We start from the raw sequence: 16,623 nt of genomic DNA, 5'->3' as shown, positions 1-16,623 counted from the left end.
AGAAATGATGAACAATTGAAGGAAGTGTTACACTAATTACCCCAATATGATAATTACCTATTGTAGATTTACTACAATATCACCTTGTAGCTTGTAATCCTGTACAACTACTGTGCAGAAGTTAAAATATATTAACTGTGAAAGAATTGAGGGACAATATGCATTTAGAACCCAATAAAGGCTAAAAAAAATTAAGAGGGCATATTCAAGTTGAAGTTAAAAAGAAATCATGTTTTGCAATTATAGAGAAAATGACAATAGTCAGCTTTTTTATTACCTTTTTTTTTTTTTAATTTTCGAGACAGGGTTTCCCCGTAGCTTTTGGATCCTGTCCTGGAACTAGCTCTTGTAGACCAGGCTGGCCTCGAACTCACAGAGATCCGCTTGCCTCTGCCTCCCGAGTGCTGGGATTAAAGGCGTGCGCCACCACCGTCCGGCAATCTCCAGGTTTATATTGCAAAATATGAAACTAATGAGCACAATAGTGCTATTGTTTGGATGAAGTTTGCTTACCAAGGATTCATTTGTTGAAATTTTATTCTCCAATGTGTTGGGGTTATGAGATGGTGGGGCCATTAAGAGGTTAAGTCATTTGATGTTTGCTGACTGTGGTGGTTTGAAAGAGAAATGTACTCTCTAGGCTCAGGCATTTGAATAATTTGTACCTAGTTGTTCGTGGTGTTTCAGGATAGTTAGGTAGTTCTGCCTTGCTAGAGGGCATAAGTCATTGGAGACCGACTTTTTTTTAAATATATTTATTTATTAAAGATTTCTGTCTCTTCCCCGCCACCGCCTTCCATTTCCCTCCCCTCCCCCAATTAAGTCCCCCCCCAGCCCGAAAAACAATCAGGGTTCCCTGTCCTGTGGGAAGTCCAAGGAACCCCCACCTCCATCCAGGTCTAGTAAGTTGAGCATCCAAACTGCCTAGGCTCCCACAAAGCCAGTGCATGCAGGAGGATCAGAAACCCATTGCCATTGTTCTTGAGTTCTCAGTAGTCCTCATTGTCCACTATGTTCAGAGAGTCCTGTTTTATCCCAGGCTTTTCCAGACCCAGGCCAGCTGGTCTTGGTGAGTTCCCAGTAGAACATCCCCATTGTCTCAGTGTGTGGGTGCACCCCTCGGGGTCCTGAGTTCCTTGCTCGTGCTCTCTCTCCTTCTGCTCCTGATTTGGACCTTGAGATTTCAGTCCTGTGCTCCAATGTGGGTCTCTGTCTCTGTCTCCTTTCATCGCTTGCTGAATGTTAATATTCAGGAGGATGCCTATATGTTTTTCTTTGGGTTCTCCCTATTTAGCTTCTCTAGGATGACTAATTATAGGCTCAGTGTCCTTGGTTTATGGCTAGAAACCAAATATGAGTGAGTACATCCCATGTTCCTCTTTTTGGGTCTGGCTTACCTCACTCAGGATAGTGTTTTCTATTTCCATCCATTTGCATGCAAAATTCAAGAAGTCCTTGTTTTTTACTGCTGAGTAGTACTCTAATATGTATAAATTCCATACTTTCTTCATCCATTCTTCCATTGAAGGGCATCTAGGTTGTTTCCAGGTTCTGGCTATCACAAACAATGCTGCTATGAACATCGTAGAGCATATACTTTTGTTGTATGATAAGGCCTCTCTTGGGTATATTCCCAAGAGTGGTATTGCTGGGTCCAGGGGTAAGTTGATCCCGAATTTCCTGAGAAACCGCCATACTGCTTTCCAAAGTGGTTGCACAAGTTTGCATTCCCACCAGCAATGGATGAGTGTACCCCTTTCTCCACAACCTCTCCAACAAAGGCTATCATTGGTGTTTTTTATTTTAGCCATTCTGACAGGTGTAAGATGGTATCTTAAAGTTGTCTTGATTTGCATTTCCCTGATAGCTAAGGAAGTTGAGCATGACCTTAAGTGTCTTTTGGCCATTTGAAGTTCTTCTGTTGAGAATTCTCTGTTCAGCTCAATGCCCCATTTTATACTTGGGTTGATTAGCCTTTTACGGTCTAGTTTTTTGAGTTCTTTATGTATTTTGGTGATCAGACCTTCATCAGTTGCGGGGTTGGTGAAGATCTTCTCCCAGTTAGTGGGTTGCCTTTGTGTCTTAGCGACAGTGTCCTTTGCTTTACAGAAGCTTCTCAGTCTCAGGAGGTCCCATTTATTCAATGAGGTCCTTAATGTCTGTGCTGCTGGGGTTATACGTAAGAAGTGGTCTCCTGTGCCCATGTGTTGTAGAGTACTTCCCACTTTCTCTTCTATCCAGTTCAGTGTGTTCGGACTGATATTGAGGTCTTTAATCCATTTGGACTTGAGTTTTGTTCATGGTGATAGATATGGATCTATTTTCATTCTTCTACAGGTTGACATCCAGTTTTGCCAGCACAATTTCCGGCGTAAACAACCACTGGTCATTAATATCACTTAATATTAATGGTCTCAATTCACCTGTAAAAAGGCACAGGCTAAGAGATTGGATACGAAAACAGGATCCAACATTCTGCTGTTTGCAAGAAACACATCTCAACCACAAAGACAGGCATCTACTCAGAGTAAAGGGCTGGGAAAAGGTCTTTCAAGCAAATGGTCCTAAGAAAAAAGCAGGTGTGGCCATATTAATTTCTAGCAAGACTGACTTCAAACTAAAATCAATCAGAAGAGATCGAGATGGACACTTTATACTCATAACAGGAACAATTTGTCAGGATGACGTCTCAATCCTGAATATTTATGCCCCTAATATAAAAGCACCCACATATGTAAAAGAAATATTACTAAAACTCAACGCAGACATCAAACCACACACACTAGTAGTAGGAGACTTCAATACACCTCTCTCAGCAATGGACAGGTCAATCAGACAGAAACCTAATAGAGAAGTAAGAGAACTACTGGAAGTAATGAAGCAAATGGACTTAAGAGACCGACTTTGATATGAAAAGCCTCTTGCCATTTCCAGTTTGCTCTTTCTGTTTTGTACTTTCAGTTGCAAAGGTGAGTTCCCAGCTTCCTCTTGATACTGCCATGGTATCCACACCATTGTGTATTCAACTCCTCTGGAACCATAAGTCAAGGTAAAGCATTTTCTTCTTTAAGACTTCTTTGTCATGGTGTTTTACCACAGCAACAGAAGCTCAGCTGCCAAAAGCTATATAGATCAGCCACATAATTCTGTTTCACCTTTCTTCAGCAAATGCTCAAATGACTTTATATCTTATTATGGAGATACTTGCTCATCTGTGTCTATTGCTGCTCAATTCACTACAAGCATGAAATAAAAAACAGTTTGGATATTAATAAATTGATGAATAGATAATAAGATGTGATGAGTAGAATATGAAAGGAAATGAATAGATAATGAAAATGTGGTACAACTTTAAAACAAGTAACACATTCTTGACACTAGTCTTTTAATTTCTTAGTGAGTAGTGTCTTCTATGGTCATTTTCTCCCAATTATAGTGGAACACCTCTAACTATTTTATATGTGTATATATTTTAGGATGTCTCTATAGCACTAAAATTCCATATGACTTTTTGGAAAGGTATTTAGTGTTACCTGTTCCTCCCCATATTCCCGATTCTACCTTGTGCTCCATCCCCTACGCATTTCAACATTTACTGTACTATTATTATTCATTATCCCTTTAAAACACTGTGTTCTATTTCCTTTCTCTAGAAAGACCCTTTTGTATGGCCCCTTAGTAATTTCCTGATCTCTATACATATTTCAGTTGGGAATACATTTACATAATTATTCAAAGAAAACACCAAACAAATGAAAGAAAACATGCAACATTTGTCTTTCTGGTTCTTAATTACCTCATTCAGAACGAAAGTTTACAGTTTCATACATTTGTCTACAGATATCATGTTTTCATTTTCCTTAACAGATGGATAGTATTTCATTCAGGAAATGTTCTACCACACACATGGCAATAAATTCTGGTATGAATGTGAGAAATTGGCACACTTAGTGCTGGGAGCGCAAATTAATGCATTCACAATAGAAAATTGTGTGGAGGTGCCTTCAAAAACTATAAAAAGATCAGCCACATAATTAAGAAACACCTCAGGGATCATTGTGGAAGAGAGGGTAGAATGATTATGAGAGCCAGAGTTAACGGATGACTATAAAAATGGTGTTTTGCATACACAACAGGGCTGTCACACAAGGAACTCATGAGGTCATGACAGCATGTATACAACCTGCATAAGTTCTAGCCTGAGAAAATACCAGCATAGAGAGGGGAGGTAGTCACAAACTCAAAGTAATAGGTAATGAGTTATTGACAACTATTGGGGTGGGGGATTCAAGCTTTTAAAGGTTTGATCCCTAGTAGGTTAACTGCACTCTAATGGATGGCTACAAACCTATGAGTATGTTTGGTCCAAACTGTACTAGGTGATATTTTTAATTAATTAATTATTTTTTTATTGAAAAGAAAAAAATTTCCGACTCCTCCGATCCTCCCATTTCCCTCCTCCTCCTCCCGCCCCTCTCCCCCACAAACCACTTTTCTCCTCCTCCTTCTCCAGTTCAAAGAGCAGTCAAGGTTCCCTGCCCCGTGGAAAATCCAAGGTCCTCCCCGCTCCATCCAGGTCTAGGAAGGTGAACATCCATACTGGCTAGGCTCCCACAAAGCCAGAACATGAAGTAGGATCAAAATCCCATGCCATTGTCCGTGACTTCTCATCAGCCTTCATTGTCCGCCATGTTCAGAGAGTCCAGTTTTATCCCTTGCTTTTTCAGTCACAGACCAGCTGGCCTTGGTGAGCTCCCAATAGATCAGCCCCACTGTCTCAGTGGGTGGGTGCACCCCTCGTGGTCCTGATTCCTTGCTCATGTTCTCCCTCTTTCTGCTCCTCACTGGGACCTTGGGAGCTCAGTCTGGTGCTCCAGTGTAGGTCTGTGTCTCTATTTCCATCCATCGCCAGATGAAGGTTCCATGGTGATATGCAAGATATTCATCAGTATTGCTATAGGATAGGGTCATTTCAGGTTCCCTATCCTCAGCTGCCCAAGGAACAAACTGGGAACATCGCCCGGGGCACCTGGGAGCCACTCTAGGTTCGAGACTCTTGCCAACACTAGGGTGGCTCCCTTAACTAAGATTTGTGCTTCCCTGCTCCCCTATCCAACCCTCCTATATCCCAATCATCTCATTTCCCCAAATTCCCCCCATCCTCACCTTCTCACTTTTCTCTCCCCCTCTCCCCTTACCCACATCCCGCCCAACCCCCAAGATCCCAGTTTTTTGCCCGGCAATCTAGTCTACTTCCGATAGCCAGGCGGATAACTATATGTTTCTCTTTGGTTTCACCTTCTTATTTAGCTTCTCTAGGATCACAAATTACAGACTCAGTGACCTTTATTTATGGCTAGAAACCAATTATGAGTGAGTACATCCCATGTTCATCTTTTTGGGTCTGGGTTACCTCACTCAGGATAGTGTTTTCTATTTCCATCCATTTGCATGCAAAATTCGAGAAGTCATTGTTTTTGCCGCAGCATAGTACTCTAATGTGTATATATTCCACACTTTGTTAATCGATTCTTCCATTGAAGGACATCTAGGTTGTTTCCAGTTTCTGGCTATTACAAATAATGCTGCTATGAACATAGTTGAACAAATGCTTTTGACATATGATAGGGCATCTCTTGGGTATATTCACAGGAGTGGTATTGCTGAGTCCAAAGGTAGGTTGATCCCGAATTTCCTGAGAAACCGAAACACTGATTTCCAAAGTGGTTGCACAAGTTTGCATTCCCACCAGCAATGGATGAGGGTACCCCTTCCTCCACAACCTCTCCAGCAAAGGCTATCATTGGTGTTTTTGATTTTAGCCATTCTGACAGGTGTAAGATGGTATCTCAAAGTTGTTTTGATTTGCATTTCTCTGATCGCTAAGGAGGTTGAGCATGACCTTAAGTGTCTTTTGGCCATTTGAATTTCTTCTGTTGAGAATTCTCTTTTCAGTTCAGTGCCCCATTTTTTAAATGGGTTAATTAGCATTTTAAAGTCTAGTTTCTTGAGTTCTTTATATATTTTGGTGATCAGACCTTTGTCTGTTGCTGGGTTGGCGAAGATCTTCTCCCAGTCATTAGGTTGCCTTTTTGTCTTAGTGACAGTGTCCTTTGCTTTACAGAAGCTTCTCAGTTTCAGTATGTCCCAATTTTTCAATGTAGCCCTTAATGTCTGTGCCGCTGGGGTTATATGTAGGAAGCGATAGCCTGTGACCATATGTTGTAGGGTACTTCCCACTTTCTCTTCTATCAGGTTCAGTATGTTCAGATTGATATTGAGGTCTTTGATCCATTTGGACTTGAGTTTTGTGCATGGTGATAGATATGGGTCTATTTTCATTCTTCTACAGGTTGACATTCAGTTGTGCCAGAACCATTTGTTGAAGATGCTTTCTTTCTTCCATTGTATACTTTTAGCTCCTTTACCGAAAATGAGGTGTTCATAGGTTTGCGGGTTAAAATCCGGGTCTTCTATACGATTCCATTGGTCGACTTCTCTGTTTTTATGCCAGTATCATGCTGTTTTCTTTACTGTAACACTGTGATAGAGTTTGAAGTCAGGGATGGTAATGCTTCAGAAGTTCCATTATTGTATGGATTGTTTTGGCTATCCTGGTTTTTTTTTTCCATATAAAGTTGATTATTGTCCTCTCAATATCTGTGAAGAATTTTGATGGGACCTTGATGGGGATTGCATTGAATCTATAAATTGCCTTTGGTAGAATTGCCATTTTTACTATGTTGATACTCCCATTCCAAGAGCAAGGGAGATACTTCCATTTTCTGGTATCCTCTTCAATTTCTTTCTTCAATGCCTTAAAGTTCTTGTCAATTAGATCTTTCACTTCCTTGGTTAGAGTTACCCCAAGATATTTTATGCTGTTTGTGGCTATCGTGAAAGGTGATGATTCTCTGATTTCCCTCTCTGCTTCCATATACTTTGTTACGACTGATTTTTTGGAGTTGATCTTGTATCCGGCCACATTACTAAAGCTGTTTATCAGCTGTAGGAGTTCTTTGTTGGAGTTTTTGGGGTCACTTATGTACACTATCATATCATCTACAAATAACTAAAGTTTAACTTCTTCCTTTCCAATTCGAATCCCCTTGATCCACTTATATTGTCTTATTGCTATTGCTAAAACTTCAAGCACTATATTGAAGAGGTATGGAGAGAGTGGACAGCCTTGTCGTGATCCTGATTTTAGTGGGATGGCTTTGAGTTTCTCTCCGTTTAATTTGATGTTAGCTGTTGGCTTGCTGTAAATAGCTTTTATTATATTTAGGTATGATCCTTGTATCCCTAATCTCTCCAAGACTTTTATCATAAAGGGATGTTGAATTTTGTCAAATGCTTTTTCAGCACCTAATGAAATGATCATATGGTTTTTTTCTTTCAGTTTATTTATATGATGGATTACATTGATAGATTTTCGTATGTTGAACTAGCCTTGCATCTCTGGGATGAAGCCTACTTGATCATAATGGATAATTTTTCTAATGTGTTCTTGGATTCGGTTTGCCAGTATTTTGTTGATGATTTTTGCGTCAATGTTCATGAGTGAGATTGGCCTGTAATTCTCTTTCTTGGTTGAGTCTTTGTGTGGTTTTGGTATCAGAATAACTGTAGCTTCATAAAAGGAATTTGGCAATGACTCTTCTGTTTCTATATTTTGAAACACATTAAGGAGTATAGGTATTAGGTCTTCATGGAAGTTCTGGTAGAATTCCACATTGAAACCATCTGGTCCTGGGCTTTTTTTGGTAGGGAGGTTTTTGATAACAGCTTCTAATTCTTTGCGACTGACAGGTCTATTTAGATTGTTCACCGAGTACTGGTTTAACTTTGGTAAATGTTATTTATCTAAAAAAGTGTCCATTTCTTTTACATTTTCCAGTTTTGTGGCATACAGGCTTTTGTAGTAAGATCTAATGATTCTCTGAATTTCCTCTGTGTCTGTGGTTATGTCCCCCTTTTCATTTCTGATCTTATTAATTTGCATATTCTCTCTCTGCCATTTGATTAGTTTGTATAGGGATTATCAATCTTGTTGATTTTCTCCAGGAACCAGCTTTTTGTTTCATTGATTCTTTGGATTGTTTTCTGTGTTTCTATTTTGTTGATTTCAGCCCTCAGTTTGATTATTTCCAGTCTTCTACTCCTGCTAGGTGAGTCTGCTTTTTTTTCTAGAGCTTTCATGTGGGCTGTTAAGTCTCCAATGTGTGCTTTCTCTGTTATATTTAAGTGGGCACTTAGTGCTATGAACTTTCCTCTTAGGACTGCTTTCATAGTGTCCCTTAAGTTTGAGTATGTTGTTTCTTTATTTTCATTGAATTGAAGGAAGACTTTAATTTCTCTCTTTATTTCTTCCTTGATCCAGGTATGGTTCAGTAGTTGACTGTTCAGTTTCCATGAGTTTGTAGGCTTTCTGGGGGTAGCAATTTTGTTGAATTCTAACTTTAATCCATTGTGATCTGATAAGACACAGGTGGTTACTAATATTTTTTTGTAACTGTGGAAGTTTGCTTTGTTACCGAGTATGTGGTCAATTTTCGAGAAGGTTCCAGTAGCTGCAGAGAAGAAGGTATATTCTTTCCTATTTGGGTGGAATATTCTATAGATGTCTTTTAAGTCCATTTGATTCATTACCTCCATTAATTCTCTTATTTCTCTGTTAGGTTTCTGTCTGATTGACCTGGCCATTGGTGAGAGAGGAGTGTTGAAGTCTTCTACTATTAGTGTGTGCAGTTTGATGGCTGCCTTGAGTTTTAGTAATGTTTCTTTTACGTAAGTGGGTGCTTTTATATTAGGGGCATAGATATTCATAATTGAGACTTCATCCTGATGAATTGTTCCCGTTGTGAGTATAAAATGTCCCTCTCCATCTCTTCTGATTGATTTCAGTTTGAAATCAACTTTGTTAGAGATTAGTATGGCCACACCTGCTTGTTTCTTAGGTCCATTTGCTTGATAAGCCTTTTCCCAGCCCTTTACTCTGAGTAGGTGCCTGTCTTTGTGGTTGAGGTGTGTTTCTTGTAAACAGCAGAATGTTGGATCCTGTTTTCGTATCCAATCTCTTAGCCTGTGCCTTTTTATAAGTGAGTTGAGACCATTGACATTAAGTGATATTAATGACCAGTGGTTGTTACCTCCGTTCACTTTTTTAGTAGTAGAGTTTGTGTGTTTCCCTTCTTTGAGTTGTGCTGGTAGAGGGTCTCAAGATGTCTGAGTTATTGTGGTCAGTGTTGGACTCCTTGGTTAGTGATTTTCCTTCTATTACTTTCTGTAAGGCTGGATTTGTGGCTACGTATTGTTTAAATTTGTTTTTATCTTGGAAAATTTTGTTTTCGCCATTTATAGCGAACGAAAGCTTGGCTGGGTATAGTAGTCTGGGCTTGCATCCATGGTCTCTTAGTTTGTGCAGTATATCTATCCAGGACCTTCTGGCTTTCATGGTTTCCATAGTGAAGTCAGGTGTAAGTCTGATAGGTTTACCTTTATAAGTAACTTGGCCTTTTTCCTTAGCAGTTCTTAATATTCTTTCTTTATTCTGTATGTTTTGTGTTTTGATTATTATATGGCGAGTGGATTTTTTTTTATCCAGCCTATTCGGTGTTCTGTATGCTTCTTGAATCTTCATAGGTATATCTTTCTTTAAGTTGGGAAAGTTTTCTTCTATAATTTTATTAAATATATTTTCTGGACTGTTGAGCTGCACTTCTCCTTCTTCTACTCCTATAATTCTTAGGTTTGGTCTTTTTATTGTGTCCCAGATTTCCTGAATGTTTTGTGATGAGAGTTTGTTGGACTTGCTGCTTTTTTTGATCAGTGTGTTTATTTTCTCTATGGTATCTTCAGAATCTGAGGTTCTTTCTTCTATCTCTTGTATTCTGTTGGTTATGCTTGTTTCTGTAGTCTCTATTCTTTTACCTAGATTTTCCATGTCCAGCCGGCCCTCTGTTTGTGTTTTCTTCTTTGCCTCCATTTCAGTTTTCAAGTCTTGAGCTGTTTCCATTATCTGTTTGATTGTTTTTCCTTGGTTTCCAAGGGTATTATTCACTGATTTATTCAATTCTTCAATCTTTCTGTTATACTTCTCATCCATTTCTCTAAGGGCATTATTTACATGCTGTTTAAGGGTGTCAATTACTTTCATAAAGTCAATTTTTTATACTTCATCTTGATTAAGGTGTTCATGTCCACATGTTGTGAGGTCTCTGGGTTCTGGTGGTTTCATGTTGTTTTTGAGATTGTTGGGTGAATTCCTGCTTTGGAGCCTGCCCATCTCTTCCTCTGAATGCTCCCCTATGGATCTTCTTTTACAGGATCAGGTCTCCTGCCTACTGAAGTATCTTCCCAGTGATGGCACTCCCCAGTGATGGCTCTCCTGGTGCTCCAGTGATGTCTTTCCTGGTGCCAAGATCAGATCTCCTTGCTGCTTGGGTAGCTCCCAGAGATGGCTCTGCTGGTGCTCCAGTGATGTCTTTCCTGGTGCCAAGATCAGATCTCCTTGCTGCTTGGGTATCTCCCAGTGATGGCTTTCCTGGTGCCGAGATCAGATCTCCTTGCTGCTTGGGTAGCTTGTAAACAAAGCACCTACCTTGCTTTTGCAGGCAGGCTATTGAAACAAAGGTTCTCCGCCTGCCTGGTTGCCCAAAGGATTTGGTCCCAGCGCCCAGACAGGCTGAGCTGAGAGAAGTTATGTGCCCAAAGAGGGAAGGGAGGCAGAAGGGGGGAGGGTTCTGGATGCAAGCTGTTGGGATAGGAAGAGAGAGGCAGTTTGGGGGGGGTGTTATTGGCCCTGCGGGAAGGCCAGGAAATATAGGGGGAATGAGGAGCGTCTGAGTTCCATGGCCTGACTGGGTGTTTTAAAGTAATCAGAACTCGAATTTGGGTGGGTAGGGAAAGGGGGATGGACATGAGTGGAGCTGGGGGATGGAATGCTTATAAAATACATTGTATGAAATTCTCAGAAGAGGGGGAGCAGGAAGGGATTGGGAGTAGGGAAAGAAGTATAAATAATTGAATAGAAAAATAAAAAAAATTCTCAGAAGAGTTAATAAAAATGAATAGAAATTACAGAAAGAAGTGTTGGAAGTGAAAACTTATTTTTATGACACACATATATTACTTTATTTCCTGTTGCTGCAAAAAACTGTACCTACATCCCTTACAAAGAAAGAGGCTTACTTACAGTTTATAAAGTTGAAAGTCCAATATCATATAGATTCTTATGTTTAGTATCTTAAAATATCTTCCTTCCCATATCAAAAGTGATGCATGACTGTATGTAATCACATAGCATGTCAGAATCAAAAGACACTCAAAGACCAATCTTAGTCTCTTTATAAAGTACTCTCTCAGGAACTGACCCATGAAATAGAAAAATTGATTAATTATTAGCAAGAATGTTTTATTGGTATTCATAATCTTGTCTTAAGCCCTACCTATTAAAGGTTCTACAATGGGCAGCAAAGTTTTAGCACATGAATCAATAGGTGAGAAACTGTCTTCAAACTATAGTAGCATTTGACGTTGTTATGTGTGGAAACAAACTAAAAATGTGTACATGTGTATTAAAAATGATAAATGTATTTAGTATGCTTTCTGAATAAAAGCTTAACATATAAAACTTCATCCATATTGTGTTTGATAAAAATATGCGATTTATAAAAATGCCAAACAAGCAAAAGAACCAAAATCTAACAAGAGATATGAAAGACCCTGCATAAAGCCATAAAATATTACTGAGAAAAATTAAGAAATTCTGATTAATCGATGTGCCATGTTCAGAAACTAAAAGAGACAATCTTTTAAATGTATCAGTCATGTACTATTTGCTACATTTTGGTTTATTTGGCAATAGTTCAATCACATTTTATATATTATGATAAATTAATTTGAAAATTATTTTTACAAATAATAAAGGACTTTATTATTTGTAAGAGGATTGTTGTATATTGGAGGTCACTTGTTTGTTCCCAGCCACTCAGACCCGAAATAATCACACAGAAACAATATTATTTAAAACACTGCTTGGCCAATGACCCTAGCATATTCCTAGCAAGCTCTTACATATTAAATTAGCTCATTTCTATTATTTTATATTTTACCATGAGGCTCATGGCCTACTGGCAAGGTTTCCACTGGCAATTTGCATCTTTTTCCTCTGGCAGCTCCATGACGTCTTTCTGACTCCGTCTTCTTTCTCCAAGCATTCAGTTCAGTTTTCCCCACCTAGCTCTACCCTATCACAGGCCAAGGTAGATTCTTTATTAATTAACCAATAAAAGCAACACATATAGAGAAGAACTTCCCACACCCCAAAAACATCTTTGTAGAGAATAATGAAACTGAATTATCGTATATCAAGATTTCAAAATAACATATATTGACAAGGATACAGTAGTATTGACAGAGGAACTGAAAAGTAGATTAATGTAGAGTAATACAGAAATTGGAAGCAGATCCACATATGTAAATTATGTCCACAATGGAAAGGTGGAAAACTGTTTTACCCCAAAATGCACCATTTTATACCTATCCCCAAAGACATTTATTATAATACTACCAAAAGGAACCAGTTCTCCAGGCCTAGAAAAAGTGGTTAAGGCATTAGTGGTTAGAGTATTTGTTGTTCTTGCTGAGGACCTGAGTTTAGCTTCTAGCATTCACATGCAATCTCACAATTGTCTGTAACTCCAGTCCCAGGAGATCTGACACCCTCTTCTAACTCCTCTGATACCAGGCTTTCACATATTGTATAAAAAGTACATGCAGAGAAAACACTCAGACATCAAAAATGAAAAAAAAAATCAAAAGCCAAAGATCTTTAGTTCTAAGTGCATGAAAATATGTGTTTGAGAAAGTGAAAACAACAAATCTGATAGAATATAATTAGGGGAAATATTTTTGTGATAATTTGGGATAAGTAACATTCATGTACTCTTGCAAAACTCAAAAGATTGTAGCTGAAAATAAATGATCAATAAACTAGACTTCACTAAATTTGTGGTTGGTTTTAATGAGGTCTTAGTGCTGACATTTGGGAATCTGTTCAGCTTACCACCCAAAGAATAATGAAATTTATCCTTCTATAAGCCATATTCATGGGATACAAAGAGCACAGAAGCGATGTCAAGAAGCTTAAGCAAAAATGAAATGACTGTGTTTTAGTAAAGCAGTGTGAAGTGAAACTTTTCTCTGCCTTAAAATAAGTTGGCTGCTTCCTTTCAATCTTCCTTAATAGTAGCAGTCCTTTTTGAAGGTTATTGACTGGACATTGATTTGTCATTGTTTTTCCACTTTTTAATTTTTACATTTGCTATTTGATACAAGGAAGATTTTTCACATTCTTTTCTATAATTTTAGTGGAGTTTCGAGGGGGGAAATTAATCATTTGTGTACAATCCATCCTACACATTCTGCAATCTGCAGGTTAATTCGAGGCTACATTAAACCTTGAGAACATGAGTGTATGTCCTCCAGTGTGGTATAGTTAGTAAGAGAATGTAGAACTTATTCTCTATTACATTATGTTTAAATTTCCAGGACACTTGTTTTGTGCTCTTCTAGCTATTTTCCAAGTATTGTCATTGTTTTAAACATGTTATTTTCTCAGCATATTATGTATTAATTTTCAAAGGTTTTTTTTTTTTGTTTTTTAAGACAGGGTTTCTCTGAAACTTTGGAGCCTGGCCTGTCCTCTTATAGACCAGGCTGGCCTCAAACTCACGGAGATCTGCCTGCCTCTGCCTCCCGAGTGCTGGGATTAAAAGCACGCACTATCACTGCTCAGCAAATTTTCAAAGTTTAATACCTAGCATTATTTTTCTTTTTGCTCTGAAATTGTTATGTTTAATCTGGCCTCTAGTTTTCTTTTTTTCCCTTGATTTTTATTGAGCTCTACATTTTCTCTGCTCCTTTTCCTGCCCCCCTCCACCTTCAGCCTTCTCTCAAGATCCCCATACTTGCAATTTACTCAGGAGATCTTGTCTTTTTCTATTTCCTATGTAGATTAGATCTATGTTTGTCTCTCTTAGGGTCTGCATTGTTGTCACTATAATTAAGTTGGCTTCATCCCAGAGATACAGGGATGGTTCAACATATGTAATCCATCATATAAACAAACTGAAAAAATAAAAACCACATGATCATCTTATTAGATGCCAAAAAAGCTTTTGACAAAATACAACATCCCTTCATGATAAAGGTCTTGGAGAGACCAAGGATACAAAGAACATAACTTAAACATAATAAAGGCAATATACAGAAAGTCAATGGCCTCTGATTTTCTTATATCAGAGACCTTCCTTAAATATTTGTTTTCTCATTCATTTAAAAGTATCTTTTATTTATTATTCAGAAAGGGATTGGAGGATATGTTCTCACCAAAGAGTAAATCAGCAAAAATATGAAAAGGACAGGGGAGCCAGTTCAGGAAATTACCATCACAACAGGTACTCAACAAACCTGGGGTGGCTTGCTCTATGTGTGTAGTTTTCAAAGGCACTTTATGTGGTTTGGTTTTTTTCTTTTAATTTCATAGTTCTCAACACTTCCTTGGCATCCTTCTTTCTTTTGGTGTATAGATATGTGTATCTGTGCCACTAAAAACTTATCTTTATAATGTTTATTTTTTCATCCTTTGTTAGACTCCTTTTTTAATTTAAACTCATCCATGCATTCCTTATTTGACCACATTGTGTTTAAATTTATTCTCCATTTTTTTTTACTTACAGATTATTTATTTGTTTATTATTCATTCAGTCAGTCATTCAGATGGGGGTTTCATTGACTATCTTAGGTTGCAGTTTGCAACCCTCTTGCTTCAGCCTCTAAATGATGGAATTAATTGTATGCACCACCATCCTCTGAATTTACAAATTCTTTTTATTTATATATTGGGAATTCCATTTTTGAGAACTTCTTTCAATTTTAATATGTATTGATTTATTAGGCTCACAGCAAATACGTTTATTACATTTTCTCTGAATTTAATTGCTTCTGATCACTTATTTTAAATTTTTGTCTTTGCCTTAAATCATTTCTAATTTTTATTACTGTCTCTCAATCTTGTGATGACATAGGACACAATAATGTAGAGTTTCACTGCCTCTCTAAGAAGCCACATCATTTCCCTCTCCAGGGTTCCCACGTGAGAGGTTTCCATCTAATGGATTACCGTAGCCTTCTTCCCTACAGAATGATCTTAAATAAAAAATGTTGATCAATACAGAAATGTATGTTAAATAGAAAGCGAAATATCTGTCTCAGAATTGAACATCTTTACTTGAGATTTTGAGAAAAGACTCGTTTATTTAATTAATGCTCCTTTAATTTTCTATTATAAAATTCTCATTGATGACTTTTAAATATCCCCAAACAAATGATTTGTTTAAGTTGGTAAACCTAAGAGTGTGTGTGTGTGTGTGTGTGTGCAAATTTAACTCAGAGACTAGTACCTACTAAACAAAGGATTCTATTACTGACTCCATTCCTCAATCTGATAATACAGATGAAGAAATAGGCACAAGAAATCAAGTTAAGGAAGCATACTAGAGTTTGAGGCATATTGGTTACATTAAAAATTAATGTTTTTTTAAAAATACTTCTATCATAAAATTTTTATATTTTAAAAAATATTTATTAAGTTCATAATTTTTCATATTTTAAAATTTAAGTAGTTGTACCCAGTATTACACTGGTGGTATGTCACAGGTACTTAACTATTTTTTAACTTAGATTCTATTTCCAGATAAAAATAATGAATAAGAGAATGAGGAATATGATCAAAAACTAAAAGTATTTATATTACTTTAAACATTTTATATGGCATGAACAAATTTGACTTTATACTTCTTGAATAAGGGCATAATTGCATAACTGATCCAGTATTTTATAATTATATATATAATATAATATATATATATATATTAGAAGCTGTTTAAAACATAATCTAACCACAGATCATATAGTCAAATCAATCAATAGATGTCTAATTCCAAGTCATCAGCTGGATTTAAGTATAATATAAATAACAGCACTAAGACACTACTCAGAAATCTACTCTTAGATTTGTTTTCCTCTCTAGCCCAGATAGAGAAACTGTTGTTTGGCCCACATTTTAATGTGACCTCTATAACTTTTTACAAGACACAGATTACTGAGCTTTGGTTCCAGTGACTCTGGGAGTGAAAAGTGGTTGCTAACCTAGAGACCCAGAACCTACCATTCTTATTTAAAGATTACACTTACTGGCAGACACAAAAGAACTAGCTTAAGCACTCCAGCCCTTCTTCAACTAGATGGGCGATTAAACTGCCTGTTTGGCATGCTCACCATTTTCATAGTGTCCCTGTGGGAGAACTGAACTAAATCTAAGCATGATATAGAACTCATTGTATTTCTAAATTACAAAACAGTTGATATTTTTGACAGTACTAGGAGTGAATCGAGGACTTCACACGTGCTAGGCTAGGCAAACATCTTACTATTGATGTACATCTCTAGCTCTTAGATAATTTCAAATGAGTAGTGTATGTTACCAAATAGTAGGTTTTTTTTTAATAAAACAAAACCAAATTTAAACATTTCTATGGATGTTCCCTTTTGTTGTCA

Source organism: Microtus pennsylvanicus, chromosome X (genome assembly GCF_037038515.1).
Source record: "Microtus pennsylvanicus isolate mMicPen1 chromosome X, mMicPen1.hap1, whole genome shotgun sequence".
NCBI classification, from domain to species: domain Eukaryota; kingdom Metazoa; phylum Chordata; class Mammalia; order Rodentia; family Cricetidae; genus Microtus; species Microtus pennsylvanicus.
This window is presented reverse-complemented; position numbering follows the sequence as displayed.